Source organism: Hyla sarda, unplaced genomic scaffold (genome assembly GCF_029499605.1).
Source record: "Hyla sarda isolate aHylSar1 unplaced genomic scaffold, aHylSar1.hap1 scaffold_704, whole genome shotgun sequence".
NCBI lineage: Eukaryota > Metazoa > Chordata > Amphibia > Anura > Hylidae > Hyla > Hyla sarda.
This window is the reverse complement of record NW_026610723.1, coordinates 121,036-138,315: the sequence shown is the minus strand read 5'-3', so window position 1 is coordinate 138,315 and position 17,280 is coordinate 121,036. Positions and strand designations below refer to the sequence as shown.

General features: G+C 44.2%; 5 non-coding genes and 1 pseudogene across 5 annotated transcripts; all 6 read right to left on the bottom strand.

The window, feature by feature from the left end:
* Positions 1–362: 362 nt before the first annotated feature.
* On the bottom strand, positions 363–553 carry LOC130344108 (U2 spliceosomal RNA). The gene has a single exon (XR_008883205.1). It is a non-coding gene; the product is annotated as a U2 spliceosomal RNA (small nuclear RNA).
* A 2,087-nt stretch (positions 554–2,640) lies between these two features.
* On the bottom strand, positions 2,641–2,831 carry LOC130344046 (U2 spliceosomal RNA). Its single transcript, XR_008883153.1, has one exon. It is a non-coding gene; the product is annotated as a U2 spliceosomal RNA (small nuclear RNA).
* Positions 2,832–4,920: 2,089 nt separating this feature from the next.
* On the bottom strand, positions 4,921–5,111 carry LOC130344107 (U2 spliceosomal RNA). The gene has a single exon (XR_008883204.1). It is a non-coding gene; the product is annotated as a U2 spliceosomal RNA (small nuclear RNA).
* Positions 5,112–7,194: 2,083 nt separating this feature from the next.
* On the bottom strand, positions 7,195–7,385 carry LOC130344106 (U2 spliceosomal RNA). Its single transcript, XR_008883203.1, has one exon. It is a non-coding gene; the product is annotated as a U2 spliceosomal RNA (small nuclear RNA).
* A 2,090-nt stretch (positions 7,386–9,475) lies between these two features.
* On the bottom strand, positions 9,476–9,666 carry LOC130344103 (U2 spliceosomal RNA). The gene has a single exon (XR_008883201.1). It is a non-coding gene; the product is annotated as a U2 spliceosomal RNA (small nuclear RNA).
* A 2,081-nt stretch (positions 9,667–11,747) lies between these two features.
* LOC130344052 (U2 spliceosomal RNA) lies at positions 11,748–11,923 on the bottom strand (annotated as a pseudogene).
* Positions 11,924–17,280: the final 5,357 nt, after the last annotated feature.

Sequence of the window (17,280 nt, the reverse complement as noted above, 5' to 3'; positions counted from 1 at the left end):
GGGAAGGGATGAGATTTTATATTTCTTCATAAGCATTAATCTTATTTTGTCAATTAGGAACATTCAGCACCCACCCGCTATCAAGGCAGCTGCCTATCATGTCATGCCCTACCTGCACAGGTGTGCTGGCTACTCAAATGATCCAATTAAGGAGGCCATTTAGTCAGCAGCAGCAGAAGTCCTGTGCCTGGACGCTCCAACAGGGGCCAGACACAAGCAGAAGCAGAAGCAGCAGAAGCAGCAGCAGCACCACCTTTTGTTTTTTGGCTGCAGCAGCAGCAAGGCCCACAGGGCTGGCTAGCTGGCTAGCCAGCAAGCAGGTAGCAATGAAAGTAGGAATCTTTCTTTTTAACCCTGTAAGGGGGTGGTGCACTGTACCCGAAGATACTGCCATATCGGGTCAATGCATAGGGCGACGGAAGCAAGCTTCGAAATCGGCCCCCGTTCTCAAAAATCCATTTAATATATGGTCCCCAGATAGGGGACGTATCAGATATTAAACTGATAAGAACAGATACTACACTTGATCTTAGCCAAAAGGCCGAGAAGCGATAACCGTGAAAGGGGCGGGCCCAACAAGGTCCCCTTCATGGGCACTATCACTGCTTGCTGTCAGGGAGGCTGCCAGACAATTTTCCATGCACACTCTGGGCTGGGGGGCAGTCAACCACCAGTACACACAGCAGAACCTAAACCCATACCATTATTGCTAAGCAGCAAGACAGGGGCCCATTGCACTCCCACGGGGCCTTTTTAAATGCAATCCATAACCCAGATTTGCCAGGAACCCTTCTTACTCCTCCTACTTGCATGTGACACTGGGCTTAGGATCTGCATAGGAAACACACACACAAGCACACACCTACCTTTGTTGCCTGCAGATGCCTCCTTGGCTGTCCCCAAACGGTATCAAACCAACACCCACGGGAAGCTGTAAGCATAGAGGACATGCCTGCACCCCATTGGACTTACCTGTGTGGGTTAAATCCGGGTTATTTGACAACCTATGGCGGTGATGGTTCTGCTCAGGCAGAGCAGTGCTGATGCTCCTCATAAAGCTGTCGCTGCTGTGAAGGTTCTAGGTGACATCACAAATCCCTATGGTTACATACACAACAAAGCTGGGTTGTTGTTGTTTACACTCTGCAAGGCCTGTGGAAGTGAGTGACATCATAGCACTGTAGTTCTGAGGGTTCTAGATGGATGCAACAATCTCCTGTTGCTTCTATGAAGGCCGTAATAGACGACATCACCAAACAGCTCCATAGTCACATACACAGCAAAGGAGAGATGTTGTTTACACCTAGTGATGTCAGTGGTATTGAGTGACATCACAGCACAGTGCTAAGGCTCCTGGGCCTGGACACAGCAGCGGCTGCAATATCTCAACGGAGAATACGTTTATATCTATGTGTGTGTGTGCGCGTATATATATATATATATATATATATATATATATATATATATATTTCTCCGCCGAAATCACTTTTAAACCCATTTCCACCTTTTTTTCCCTTCTCTTCCTCTTACTTTTTTTTCACGTTTTTTTACGTTTTTCTCCTTTTCGCCTCTTTTCTGGGCGTATTATTCTTCTTTTTCTTCTTTTTTTTCGTCTAATGCATACCCCATCAGTGCAGCAATGCTTATTCAATACCGCCAGCAGATGGAGACACTGGGGGATAATTTTCTAAGGATTTATACTGATTTTTCCTGTCTGAATTTGTCGCACAGAAAGTTGCAGGCCAAATATGTGTGACATTTCTGCGACTTTAGCTTCTAGAGCATTTTTACAACATTATACATAGGTGCTGAATACATAAAAAGCGACTGTTCAGCGACAGACAAGTCGCATCGGCTGAAAGTAGGCCAGAATGTCAGTCCATGTTGGAGCAGGTTTAGATACAGTCTAAAGCATAGATCTCAAAGTCTGTGCACAGAATTTAGCAAGGGCCTCGCACCTTCTGATGCATCAGGTAGGTGCACAATAGCATAGCCTAACCCTCTGTACTTTGGTCTATATTGATGCGGGACATAGACAGCCAGCTGATGACCAATCCATTAGTGCAATGGATGGCTGGAAGCATTTGTCTTTGCCTTTGCAATACCACAGAAGCAATGCATGGTCAATGTACAGCAATGACACACCTGTGTGAACAGCCAGGAGACCCCCCCCCCCCATGTTATGTTACATAGTTACATAGTTAGTACGGTCGAAAAAAGACATATGTCCATCAAGTTCAACCAGGGAATTAAGGGGTAGGGGTGTCGCGCGATATTGGGGAAGGGATGAGATTTTATATTTCTTCATAAGCATTAATCTTATTTTGTCAATTAGGAACATTCAGCACCCACCCGCTATCAAGGCAGCTGCCTATCATGTCATGCCCTACCTGCACAGGTGTGCTGGCTACTCAAATGATCCAATTAAGGAGGCCATTTAGTCAGCAGCAGCAGAAGTCCTGTGCCTGGACGCTCCAACAGGGGCCAGACACAAGCAGAAGCAGAAGCAGCAGAAGCAGCAGCAGCACCACCTTTTGTTTTTTGGCTGCAGCAGCAGCAAGGCCCACAGGGCTGGCTAGCTGGCTAGCCAGCAAGCAGGTAGCAATGAAAGTAGGAATCTTTCTTTTTAACCCTGTAAGGGGGTGGTGCACTGTACCCAAAGATACTGCCATATCGGGTCAATGCATAGGGCGACGGAAGCAAGCTTCGAAATCGGCCCCCGTTCTCAAAAATCCATTTAATATATGGTCCCCAGATAGGGGACGTATCAGATATTAAACTGATAAGAACAGATACTACACTTGATCTTAGCCAAAAGGCCGAGAAGCGATAACCGTGAAAGGGGCGGGCCCAACAAGGTCCCCTTCATGGGCACTATCACTGCTTGCTGTCAGGGAGGCTGCCAGACAATTTTCCATGCACACTCTGGGCTTGGGGGGCAGTCAACCACCAGTACACACAGCAGAACCTAAACCCATACCATTATTGCTAAGCAGCAAGACAGGGGCCCATTGCACTCCCACGGGGCCTTTTTAAATGCAATCCATAACCCGGATTTGCCAGGAACCCTTCTTACTCCTCCTACTTGCATGTGACACTGGGCTTAGGATCTGCATAGGAAACACACACACAAGCACACACCTACCTTTGTTGCCTGCAGATGCCTCCTTGGCTGTCCCCAAACGGTATCAAACCAACACCCACGGGAAGCTGTAAGCATAGAGGACATGCCTGCACCCCATTGGACTTACCTGTGTGGGTTAAATCCGGGTTATTTGACAACCTATGGCGGTGATGGTTCTGCTCAGGCAGAGCAGTGCTGATGCTCCTCATAAAGCTGTCGCTGCTGTGAAGGTTCTAGGTGACATCACAAATCCCTATGGTTACATACACAACAAAGCTGGGTTGTTGTTGTTTACACTCTGCAAGGCCTGTGGAAGTGAGTGACATCATAGCACTGTAGTTCTGAGGGTTCTAGATGGATGCAACAATCTCCTGTTGCTTCTATGAAGGCCATAATAGACGACATCACCAAACAGCTCCATAGTCACATACACAGCAAAGGAGAGATGTTGTTTACACCTAGTGATGTCAGTGGTATTGAGTGACATCACAGCACAGTGCTAAGGCTCCTGGGCCTGGACACAGCAGCGGCTGCAATATCTCAACGGAGAATACGTTTATATCTATGTGTGTGTGTGCGCGTATATATATATATATATATATATATATATATATATATATATATTTCTCCGCCGAAATCACTTTTAAACCCATTTCCACCTTTTTTTCCCTTCTCTTCCTCTTACTTTTTTTTCACGTTTTTTTACGTTTTTCTCCTTTTCGCCTCTTTTCTGGGCGTATTATTCTTCTTTTTCTTCTTTTTTTTCGTCTAATGCATACCCCATCAGTGCAGCAATGCTTATTCAATACCGCCAGCAGATGGAGACACTGGGGGATAATTTTCTAAGGATTTATACTGATTTTTCCTGTCTGAATTTGTCGCACAGAAAGTTGCAGGCCAAATATGTGTGACATTTCTGCGACTTTAGCTTCTAGAGCATTTTTACAACATTATACATAGGTGCTGAATACATAAAAAGCGACTGTTCAGCGACAGACAAGTCGCATCGGCTGAAAGTAGGCCAGAATGTCAGTCCATGTTGGAGCAGGTTTAGATACAGTCTAAAGCATAGATCTCAAAGTCTGTGCACAGAATTTAGCAAGGGCCTCGCACCTTCTGATGCATCAGGTAGGTGCACAATAGCATAGCCTAACCCTCTGTACTTTGGTCTATATTGATGCGGGACATAGACAGCCAGCTGATGACCAATCCATTAGTGCAATGGATGGCTGGAAGCATTTGTCTTTGCCTTTGCAATACCACAGAAGCAATGCATGGTCAATGTACAGCAATGACACACCTGTGTGAACAGCCAGGAGACCCCCCCCCCCCCATGTTATGTTACATAGTTACATAGTTAGTACGGTCGAAAAAAGACATATGTCCATCAAGTTCAACCAGGGAATTAAGGGGTAGGGGTGTGGCGCGATATTGGGGAAGGGATGAGATTTTATATTTCTTCATAAGCATTAATCTTATTTTGTCAATTAGGAACATTCAGCACCCACCCGCTATCAAGGCAGCTGCCTATCATGTCATGCCCTACCTGCACAGGTGTGCTGGCTACTCAAATGATCCAATTAAGGAGGCCATTTAGTCAGCAGCAGCAGAAGTCCTGTGCCTGGACGCTCCAACAGGGGCCAGACACAAGCAGAAGCAGAAGCAGCAGAAGCAGCAGCAGCACCACCTTTTGTTTTTTGGCTGCAGCAGCAGCAAGGCCCACAGGGCTGGCTAGCTGGCTAGCCAGCAAGCAGGTAGCAATGAAAGTAGGAATCTTTCTTTTTAACCCTGTAAGGGGGTGGTGCACTGTACCCGAAGATACTGCCATATCGGGTCAATGCATAGGGCGACGGAAGCAAGCTTCGAAATCGGCCCCCGTTCTCAAAAATCCATTTAATATATGGTCCCCAGATAGGGGACGTATCAGATATTAAACTGATAAGAACAGATACTACACTTGATCTTAGCCAAAAGGCCGAGAAGCGATAACCGTGAAAGGGGCGGGCCCAACAAGGTCCCCTTCATGGGCACTATCACTGCTTGCTGTCAGGGAGGCTGCCAGACAATTTTCCATGCACACTCTGGGCTGGGGGGCAGTCAACCACCAGTACACACAGCAGAACCTAAACCCATACCATTATTGCTAAGCAGCAAGACAGGGGCCCATTGCACTCCCACGGGGCCTTTTTAAATGCAATCCATAACCCGGATTTGCCAGGAACCCTTCTTACTCCTCCTACTTGCATGTGACACTGGGCTTAGGATCTGCATAGGAAACACACACACAAGCACACACCTACCTTTGTTGCCTGCAGATGCCTCCTTGGCTGTCCCCAAACGGTATCAAACCAACACCCACGGGAAGCTGTAAGCATAGAGGACATGCCTGCACCCCATTGGACTTACCTGTGTGGGTTAAATCCGGGTTATTTGACAACCTATGGCGGTGATGGTTCTGCTCAGGCAGAGCAGTGCTGATGCTCCTCATAAAGCTGTCGCTGCTGTGAAGGTTCTAGGTGACATCACAAATCCCTATGGTTACATACACAACAAAGCTGGGTTGTTGTTGTTTACACTCTGCAAGGCCTGTGGAAGTGAGTGACATCATAGCACTGTAGTTCTGAGGGTTCTAGATGGATGCAACAATCTCCTGTTGCTTCTATGAAGGCCGTAATAGACGACATCACCAAACAGCTCCATAGTCACATACACAGCAAAGGAGAGATGTTGTTTACACCTAGTGATGTCAGTGGTATTGAGTGACATCACAGCACAGTGCTAAGGCTCCTGGGCCTGGACACAGCAGCGGCTGCAATATCTCAACGGAGAATACGTTTATATCTATGTGTGTGTGTGCGCGTATATATATATATATATATATATATATATATATATTTCTCCGCCGAAATCACTTTTAAACCCATTTCCACCTTTTTTTCCCTTCTCTTCCTCTTACTTTTTTTTCACGTTTTTTTACGTTTTTCTCCTTTTCGCCTCTTTTCTGGGCGTATTATTCTTCTTTTTCTTCTTTTTTTTCGTCTAATGCATACCCCATCAGTGCAGCAATGCTTATTCAATACCGCCAGCAGATGGAGACACTGGGGGATAATTTTCTAAGGATTTATACTGATTTTTCCTGTCTGAATTTGTCGCACAGAAAGTTGCAGGCCAAATATGTGTGACATTTCTGCGACTTTAGCTTCTAGAGCATTTTTACAACATTATACATAGGTGCTGAATACATAAAAAGCGACTGTTCAGCGACAGACAAGTCGCATCGGCTGAAAGTAGGCCAGAATGTCAGTCCATGTTGGAGCAGGTTTAGATACAGTCTAAAGCATAGATCTCAAAGTCTGTGCACAGAATTTAGCAAGGGCCTCGCACCTTCTGATGCATCAGGTAGGTGCACAATAGCATAGCCTAACCCTCTGTACTTTGGTCTATATTGATGCGGGACATAGACAGCCAGCTGATGACCAATCCATTAGTGCAATGGATGGCTGGAAGCATTTGTCTTTGCCTTTGCAATACCACAGAAGCAATGCATGGTCAATGTACAGCAATGACACACCTGTGTGAACAGCCAGGAGACCCCCCCCCCCCCCCCATGTTATGTTACATAGTTACATAGTTAGTACGGTCGAAAAAAGACATATGTCCATCAAGTTCAACCAGGGAATTAAGGGGTAGGGGTGTGGCGCGATATTGGGGAAGGGATGAGATTTTATATTTCTTCATAAGCATTAATCTTATTTTGTCAATTAGGAACATTCAGCACCCACCCGCTATCAAGGCAGCTGCCTATCATGTCATGCCCTACCTGCACAGGTGTGCTGGCTACTCAAATGATCCAATTAAGGAGGCCATTTAGTCAGCAGCAGCAGAAGTCCTGTGCCTGGACGCTCCAACAGGGGCCAGACACAAGCAGAAGCAGAAGCAGCAGAAGCAGCAGCAGCACCACCTTTTGTTTTTTGGCTGCAGCAGCAGCAAGGCCCACAGCGCTGGCTAGCTGGCTAGCCAGCAAGCAGGTAGCAATGAAAGTAGTAATCTTTCTTTTTAACCCTGTAAGGGGGTGGTGCACTGTACCCGAAGATACTGCCATATCGGGTCAATGCATAGGGCGACGGAAGCAAGCTTCGAAATCGGCCCCCGTTCTCAAAAATCCATTTAATATATGGTCCCCAGATAGGGGACGTATCAGATATTAAACTGATAAGAACAGATACTACACTTGATCTTAGCCAAAAGGCCGAGAAGCGATAACCGTGAAAGGGGCGGGCCCAACAAGGTCCCCTTCATGGGCACTATCACTGCTTGCTGTCAGGGAGGCTGCCAGACAATTTTCCATGCACACTCTGGGCTGGGGGGCAGTCAACCACCAGTACACACAGCAGAACCTAAACCCATACCATTATTACTAAGCAGCAAGACAGGGGCCCATTGCACTCCCACGGGGCCTTTTTAAATGCAATCCATAACCCGGATTTGCCAGGAACCCTTCTTACTCCTCCTACTTGCATGTGACACTGGGCTTAGGATCTGCATAGGAAACACACACACAAGCACACACCTACCTTTGTTGCCTGCAGATGCCTCCTTGGCTGTCCCCAAACGGTATCAAACCAACACCCACGGGAAGCTGTAAGCATAGAGGACATGCCTGCACCCCATTGGACTTACCTGTGTGGGTTAAATCCGGGTTATTTGACAACCTATGGTGGTGATGGTTCTGCTCAGGCAGAGCAGTGCTGATGCTCCTCATAAAGCTGTCGCTGCTGTGAAGGTTCTAGGTGACATCACAAATCCCTATGGTTACATACACAACAAAGCTGGGTTGTTGTTGTTTACACTCTGCAAGGCCTGTGGAAGTGAGTGACATCATAGCACTGTAGTTCTGAGGGTTCTAGATGGATGCAACAATCTCCTGTTGCTTCTATGAAGGCCGTAATAGACGACATCACCAAACAGCTCCATAGTCACATACACAGCAAAGGAGAGATGTTGTTTACACCTAGTGATGTCAGTGGTATTGAGTGACATCACAGCACAGTGCTAAGGCTCCTGGGCCTGGACACAGCAGCGGCTGCAATATCTCAACGGAGAATACGTTTATATCTATGTGTGTGTGTGCGCGTATATATATATATATATATATATATATATATATATATATATATATATATATATTTCTCCGCCGAAATCACTTTTAAACCCATTTCCACCTTTTTTTCCCTTCTCTTCCTCTTACTTTTTTTTCACGTTTTTTTACGTTTTTCTCCTTTTCGCCTCTTTTCTGGGCGTATTATTCTTCTTTTTCTTCTTTTTTTTCGTCTAATGCATACCCCATCAGTGCAGCAATGCTTATTCAATACCGCCAGCAGATGGAGACACTGGGGGATAATTTTCTAAGGATTTATACTGATTTTTCCTGTCTGAATTTGTCGCACAGAAAGTTGCAGGCCAAATATGTGTGACATTTCTGCGACTTTAGCTTCTAGAGCATTTTTACAACATTATACATAGGTGCTGAATACATAAAAAGCGACTGTTCAGCGACAGACAAGTCGCATCGGCTGAAAGTAGGCCAGAATGTCAGTCCATGTTGGAGCAGGTTTAGATACAGTCTAAAGCATAGATCTCAAAGTCTGTGCACAGAATTTAGCAAGGGCCTCGCACCTTCTGATGCATCAGGTAGGTGCACAATAGCATAGCCTAACCCTCTGTACTTTGGTCTATATTGATGCGGGACATAGACAGCCAGCTGATGACCAATCCATTAGTGCAATGGATGGCTGGAAGCATTTGTCTTTGCCTTTGCAATACCACAGAAGCAATGCATGGTCAATGTACAGCAATGACACACCTGTGTGAACAGCCAGGAGACCCCCCCCCCCCCCATGTTATGTTACATAGTTACATAGTTAGTACGGTCGAAAAAAGACATATGTCCATCAAGTTCAACCAGGGAATTAAGGGGTAGGGGTGTGGCGCGATATTGGGGAAGGGATGAGATTTTATATTTCTTCATAAGCATTAATCTTATTTTGTCAATTAGGAACATTCAGCACCCACCCGCTATCAAGGCAGCTGCCTATCATGTCATGCCCTACCTGCACAGGTGTGCTGGCTACTCAAATGATCCAATTAAGGAGGCCATTTAGTCAGCAGCAGCAGAAGTCCTGTGCCTGGACGCTCCAACAGGGGCCAGACACAAGCAGAAGCAGAAGCAGCAGCAGCACCACCTTTTGTTTTTTGGCTGCAGCAGCAGCAAGGCCCACAGGGCTGGCTAGCTGGCTAGCCAGCAAGCAGGTAGCAATGAAAGTAGGAATCTTTCTTTTTAACCCTGTAAGGGGGTGGTGCACTGTACCCGAAGATACTGCCATATCGGGTCAATGCATAGGGCGACGGAAGCAAGCTTCGAAATCGGCCCCCGTTCTCAAAAATCCATTTAATATATGGTCCCCAGATAGGGGACGTATCAGATATTAAACTGATAAGAACAGATACTACACTTGATCTTAGCCAAAAGGCCGAGAAGCGATAACCGTGAAAGGGGCGGGCCCAACAAGGTCCCCTTCATGGGCACTATCACTGCTTGCTGTCAGGGAGGCTGCCAGACAATTTTCCATGCACACTCTGGGCTGGGGGGCAGTCAACCACCAGTACACACAGCAGAACCTAAACCCATACCATTATTGCTAAGCAGCAAGACAGGGGCCCATTGCACTCCCACGGGGCCTTTTTAAATGCAATCCATAACCCGGATTTGCCAGGAACCCTTCTTACTCCTCCTACTTGCATGTGACACTGGGCTTAGGATCTGCATAGGAAACACACACACAAGCACACACCTACCTTTGTTGCCTGCAGATGCCTCCTTGGCTGTCCCCAAACGGTATCAAACCAACACCCACGGGAAGCTGTAAGCATAGAGGACATGCCTGCACCCCATTGGACTTACCTGTGTGGGTTAAATCCGGGTTATTTGACAACCTATGGCGGTGATGGTTCTGCTCAGGCAGAGCAGTGCTGATGCTCCTCATAAAGCTGTCGCTGCTGTGAAGGTTCTAGGTGACATCACAAATCCCTATGGTTACATACACAACAAAGCTGGGTTGTTGTTGTTTACACTCTGCAAGGCCTGTGGAAGTCAGTGACATCATAGCACTGTAGTTCTGAGGGTTCTAGATGGATGCAACAATCTCCTGTTGCTTCTATGAAGGCCGTAATAGACGACATCACCAAACAGCTCCATAGTCACATACACAGCAAAGGAGAGATGTTGTTTACACCTAGTGATGTCAGTGGTATTGAGTGACATCACAGCACAGTGCTAAGGCTCCTGGGCCTGGACACAGCAGCGGCTGCAATATCTCAACGGAGAATACGTTTATATCTATGTGTGTGTGTGCGCGTATATATATATATATATATATATATATATATATATATATATATATATATTTCTCCGCCGAAATCACTTTTAAACCCATTTCCACCTTTTTTTCCCTTCTCTTCCTCTTACTTTTTTTTCACGTTTTTTTACGTTTTTCTCCTTTTCGCCTCTTTTCTGGGCGTATTATTCTTCTTTTTCTTCTTTTTTTTCGTCTAATGCATACCCCATCAGTGCAGCAATGCTTATTCAATACCGCCAGCAGATGGAGACACTGGGGGATAATTTTCTAAGGATTTATACTGATTTTTCCTGTCTGAATTTGTCGCACAGAAAGTTGCAGGCCAAATATGTGTGACATTTCTGCGACTTTAGCTTCTAGAGCATTTTTACAACATTATACATAGGTGCTGAATACATAAAAAGCGACTGTTCAGCGACAGACAAGTCGCATCGGCTGAAAGTAGGCCAGAATGTCAGTCCATGTTGGAGCAGGTTTAGATACAGTCTAAAGCATAGATCTCAAAGTCTGTGCACAGAATTTAGCAAGGGCCTCGCACCTTCTGATGCATCAGGTAGGTGCACAATAGCATAGCCTAACCCTCTGTACTTTGGTCTATATTGATGCGGGACATAGACAGCCAGCTGATGACCAATCCATTAGTGCAATGGATGGCTGGAAGCATTTGTCTTTGCCTTTGCAATACCACAGAAGCAATGCATGGTCAATGTACAGCAATGACACACCTGTGTGAACAGCCAGGAGACCCCCCCCCATGTTATGTTACATAGTTACATAGTTAGTACGGTCGAAAAAAGACATATGTCCATCAAGTTCAACCAGGGAATTAAGGGGTAGGGGTGTGGCGCGATATTGGGGAAGGGATGAGATTTTATATTTCTTCATAAGCATTAATCTTATTTTGTCAATTAGGAACATTCAGCACCCACCCGCTATCAAGGCAGCTGCCTATCATGTCATGCCCTACCTGCACAGGTGTGCTGGCTACTCAAATGATCCAATTAAGGAGGCCATTTAGTCAGCAGCAGCAGAAGTCCTGTGCCTGGACGCTCCAACAGGGGCCAGACACAAGCAGAAGCAGAAGCAGCAGAAGCACCACCTTTTGTTTTTTGGCTGCAGCAGCAGCAAGGCCCACAGGGCTGGCTAGCTGGCTAGCCAGCAAGCAGGTAGCAATGAAAGTAGGAATCTTTCTTTTTAACCCTGTAAGGGGGTGGTGCACTGTACCCGAAGATACTGCCATATCGGGTCAATGCATAGGGCGACGGAAGCAAGCTTCGAAATCGGCCCCCGTTCTCAAAAATCCATTTAATATATGGTCCCCAGATAGGGGACGTATCAGATATTAAACTGATAAGAACAGATTTTTTACTTTTAGATATAATATTCTTAGACTAAAAGACCTTACGCAGTCCAGATTATACTTAGTCTGCTAAAAGCATATTCCACAGATGTAGATTCCAAAGACTTTTAGCCACTTTGTGACCTAATCTTTTTTTATCCAATAAATAGAAAACATACATCTCACTAAGAGCTAGGCGAACACAATCTTTAGAGGTAATAGTGTCTCTTTTAAAAAGAAGAATATTCCTCGTCTTCCATAGTGCAATTTTAATACAATTTATACTAATCCACAAAACCCGAGACTTTTCCACAGATAAAACATTATAAAATCCATATAAAATAACTTCATGATTTAAAAAATTAAGATCAGAAATGAATTTTAGTAAGGGTCCTATCAAATGCCATATCTCTTGGGCGTAAAAACAGTTCCAAAAAAGGTGTAAAACTGTTTCCTCACTAGGACACCCCATTCTCGGGCACTTTGCACTACGACACAATCCTCTTCTGTGTTGGAATTCTCTGGTAGGCAAACATTGATGTGCTATCTGCCAGGCCAGATCTTTTAAGTCATTAGATAAGAATCCCATATTCACCATCCTCCAAACTCTTAGAGATTTCTCAGTGGAATAATTAGATATTAAGCAAATCTGTTCTATCTTCCTGATTTCAGGAACTAATTTTCGTGCATTACTACAAATTTCTTGACTAAAATTAGCAATGCCATAAATACGAATAATCTTTTCTAAAACCACATAGTGCGCTGGGGGAATAAATAAGATTGGGGACGTTAAAGGTAAGGTTATCCACTTTCTTTTTCTAAAAATGTGACCTGCAGCATATTTTAAAAAATAAGACCAATAACAGTTTCTTTGCAAGCCATTAAAACACATAGAAAAAAAGTGAATATATAAAAACCTTTTTAAATCAGGCACATCCTTACCCCCCAATTTCTTTGTCTTCATCATTACATCTCTCCTGAGTTTATCCATTTTAGACCCCCATAAAAAATGAAAGCAAATCTTGTTTAAAAACTTTAAGGTGCGTTCACTCGGTGGGAAAACCAAGCTTAAATATAGCATGATAGGTAGCAACAAAGCTTTCATTATCAGTACTTTTCCTTCTATTGTTAATTTCCTCATTTTCCAAAAACTTATTTTCTTTTGCACTTTCTCTTTGACGATGGACCAGCTTTCCTCTCCATTATTTTCATTGTCAAAGATGACACCCAAGATTTTGATTTTATCATATTGCACATTCACCTCCGTATTGCCCCAATTCCCTATTGCAAAGCAATCACATTTATTTTTATTTAATTTGAAGCCAGAGCCCTCACAAAAAAATTCTGTCTGTCTGATAGCACGTTTCAGGGATGGTTCATCTGGACATAGAATATTAACATCATCCATGTATGCTATCGTCTTTACGCTCTGTCCTCCACTTCCAGGGATTGGCACTCCTCTAATGAGCTTATCTTTTCTCAAAACATTCAACAGAGGTTCTATTGCACATATGAAAAGAATGGGTGATAGGGGGCACCCCTGTTTCACCCCAGACTGTAAACATACCTCTTGGGATAAAAAACCGTTAATTAAAATACGACTAAAACAGTTTTTATATAAAAGTGCAATTTTTCCAACAATAAAATCAGGAAAATTCATTTTCTTTAAAACCAACCATAAAAAATCATGAGAAACACGGTCATAAGCCTTTTGAAAATCCAAGGATAAAATTGCCAATTTCTGATCACATTGTTTCTGATACCATAAAACATCTTTTACAAGGTTTAGATGATCACTTATTTTCCTTCCAGGTACTCCGCATACTTGGTCACTGTGTATAACCTTAGAAATTACCTGCTTGAGCCTATTTGCTAAAATTTTTGCTAAAACCTTATAGTCTGTATTTAGCAGGGTAATAGGCCTCCAATTTTCTAATTTAGAGATGTCTCCTTTTTTAAAAATCAGAGTAACAACACCATCTCTCCAGGACGCAGGTAAAATCTCAGATTTAAAAGCACAGTTAAAAATACCTAAAAGATCATCTTTTAAAATGGACCAAAAACACAGATAAAATTCAACTGGCAACCCATCCGAACCAGGTGTTTTACCATTTAAAAAACTCTTAAAAGTGCTTAAAAGTTCAGGTAAAAAGATTTCATCACAAAGGCTCTCTTGGTCAGTTTTGTCAAGTTTTGAATCCAAGGTATCTAAAACATCATTAGTAAAGGAAATATCAATATCTTTTTTATTAAAAAGCTCCTGATAAAATACTTGTGCTTCTCGCAACATCTCTTCATTAGTTATCTTCCCTTCTATTACAGATATCATTTCTTTCTTTCCCACCACCTTCTTAAAAAAGAATCTCGAACACTTTTCATCATTCTCCAGACATTGCACCTTGCTGTTAAAAATCATTTCTTTTCCTTTTTGACTAATGGCATTTTTTATTTCATTCTTTGTCTGAGCAATAACATCATCCATCTCAAGCCCGGCTTGCTTTAGTTTATAATATGTTTGGATTTTAGTGTTTAACATTTTAAACCATAACTTTTTCTCCTTAGCCTTTTGGATGCCCACACGGATAAAAAACAGTTTAGTCCACTTTTTAACATCCTCCCACCAATCCAAAATATTTTTATATTGGGATTGACGCAATCTCCATTTGTTATAAGCAGCAATAAAATCATTTTTTGTTTTCATGTCCTCTAATAAAGTAGTGTTGAGCTTCCAAACGCCTCTGCCTTTCTCTAGGCCAGGTAAAGTGACATGTGCATGTAATAACTTATGATCAGAGAAAATATTCGATAAAAGAGAAACCTCAACTAGATTAAAACTTTCCGATAAAAAAATAAAATCAATCCTGGATTTGCAGACATTATTTTCCCATGTGTAACCAGGGTCGTCTGGGTATTTTCTCCTCCAGACATCGGTAAAGTTAAAATCCTCAGTCATACTCTTAATCTGTTTCTCTGTTTTATCCACTCTGACATGCACACTTCCACTCTCACGATGATCACCACTCATACAACAATTAAAATCTCCAGCCATTAAAATAGGTGTTGAACCTGGGATAAAAGCCTGAATATCATTAATCAAGTCGGCTCTCTCATTTTTTTCAGGAGAAGCATAGATGTTAAAAAGCTTAATCTCTGAGCCATTGTACTTAATATTAACTAATAGCGCTCTACCAGGTATAATTTCTAAGAAGGACAAAACTTGTACATCTGAACCTCTAAACAAGATCCCAACACCTGAAGATCTGTTCAGATTGTCACCCGACCAGACCGATGGTCCCAAAGTCCAGCTACGACAAAGGTCCTCATAATTTGGACTATGTTCAATTCCACATTCTTGTAAAAAGAACAGAGAACAGTCCAAGGTCTCTAAAAAACTAAACAAAGCAGCCCTTCTCGTAGGGCTCTTTAGACCTCTCACATTAAGAGAGGAGCACTTTAAGGAAGCTATTCGCTACTGGAGTTTGAGTCCGATATGAAACCCACAGGTGACTCCGGGCTTTCGAACTCTTTGATATTTTTTGGATCGGACGCTGATCTTATAGAAGGCCTCCATGCATGTTGACTGTCCTCACATTCGTCTGAGCTTTTTTTGACAGGCCGTTTAATGCCAAGTTGTGGCTCATCTCCAAGTTCCTTCTTCCGCTTGATCTCCTTCACGCCAACCTCCATGGCTTCACTGCTCACTAGTGACCCTCCACCACCAGAACCCTCCACAGAAGGTCTCCCCTCTGTCTCAGGCACAGCAGAAAGGTCCATAAGCTCCGCCACGACATGAGAAGTTACAGCCGGCTTTTCTGAAGGCGCCTCAGACCGCTGGGGTGCTTTCGCAGGTGGTACTTCAGCTTGCACTACACCCACTCTCCCCGCTACACGGTCAGCCCACGATCTAGCTACACTGGAACGGAGACTGCAATCTTTAAAGGCATGGCCTTCTTCACCACAAATGTTGCAGACGATTTTAGCACAGTCCTTAGAAACATGGCCTTCTTGATTGCACCGACCACAGCGAACTGTAGTGTCCGTGCAAACTTCCATAGTATGTCCGAATTTCTTACATTTCCTACAAAAAGTAGGCATCTCGGGATAAAACAAATAGCCCTTATCCCGACCGATAGAAAAGTTGGAGGGTGGATGACACAACCCTCCAATGCCAGTAGCATCCTCCTTCATTTTCACAAAAAACTTATGTTTCCCCGTCCATAGGTCTTCTGAATTCATCACCTTATGGGAATACTTAACAGAACTGCAGTATTTCCCCAAAAAGAGCTCAATATGGGACACAGTCACAAAGGGATTGTGCATACACACAACTAGAGGAATATCGCCTCCAGTATACAACACTGTGACCGTGATCCCATCAAGCTCAGCAAGGTCTTGATTGCTTTTCAGCTTCTCAAAAAGATTCTGGCATGCATAAGCAGAGTCCAGAGTTAGGATGAAGCTGCCCTTCCGAGGATCTCTGAGACAGACGATGTTCTCTTTCTTCACCCCAAGAAGCTTGTAGAGAGTTTCTTTCACAAAATAAGAAAGTTGGACGAGTTCTTGCTTGTCTTCATCAACATCAAAGCGAAAGGAAAAACGAATCCGCGTTTCACCGGATGTAAGGTAACGGATGCGAACACCCATCTTGTCGATCGCCTTTTCGGTTCCTCGTAGCAGCCCCCCTTGGAAAAGGTAGGACAAACTCCCAGGATCCTCCTGACCAGACACTTGATCTAGCCAAAAGGCCGAGAAGCGATAACCGTGAAAGGGGCGGGCCCAACAAGGTCCCCTTCATGGGCACTATCACTGCTTGCTGTCAGGGAGGCTGCCAGACAATTTTCCATGCACACTCTGGGCTGGGGGGCAGTCAACCACCAGTACACACAGCAGAACCTAAACCCATACCATTATTGCTAAGCAGCAAGACAGGGGCCCATTGCACTCCCACGGGGCCTTTTTAAATGCAATCCATAACCCGGATTTGCCAGGAACCCTTCTTACTCCTCCTACTTGCATGTGACACTGGGCTTAGGATCTGCATAGGAAACACACACACAAGCACACACCTACCTTTGTTGCCTGCAGATGCCTCCTTGGCTGTCCCCAAACGGTATCAAACCAACACCCACGGGAAGCTGTAAGCATAGAGGACATGCCTGCACCCCATTGGACTTACCTGTGTGGGTTAAATCCGGGTTATTTGACAACCTATGGCGGTGATGGTTCTGCTCAGGCAGAGCAGTGCTGATGCTCCTCATAAAGCTGTCGCTGCTGTGAAGGTTCTAGGTGACATCACAAATCCCTATGGTTACATACACAACAAAGCTGGGTTGTTGTTGTTTACACTCTGCAAGGCCTGTGGAAGTGAGTGACATCATAGCACTGTAGTTCTGAGGGTTCTA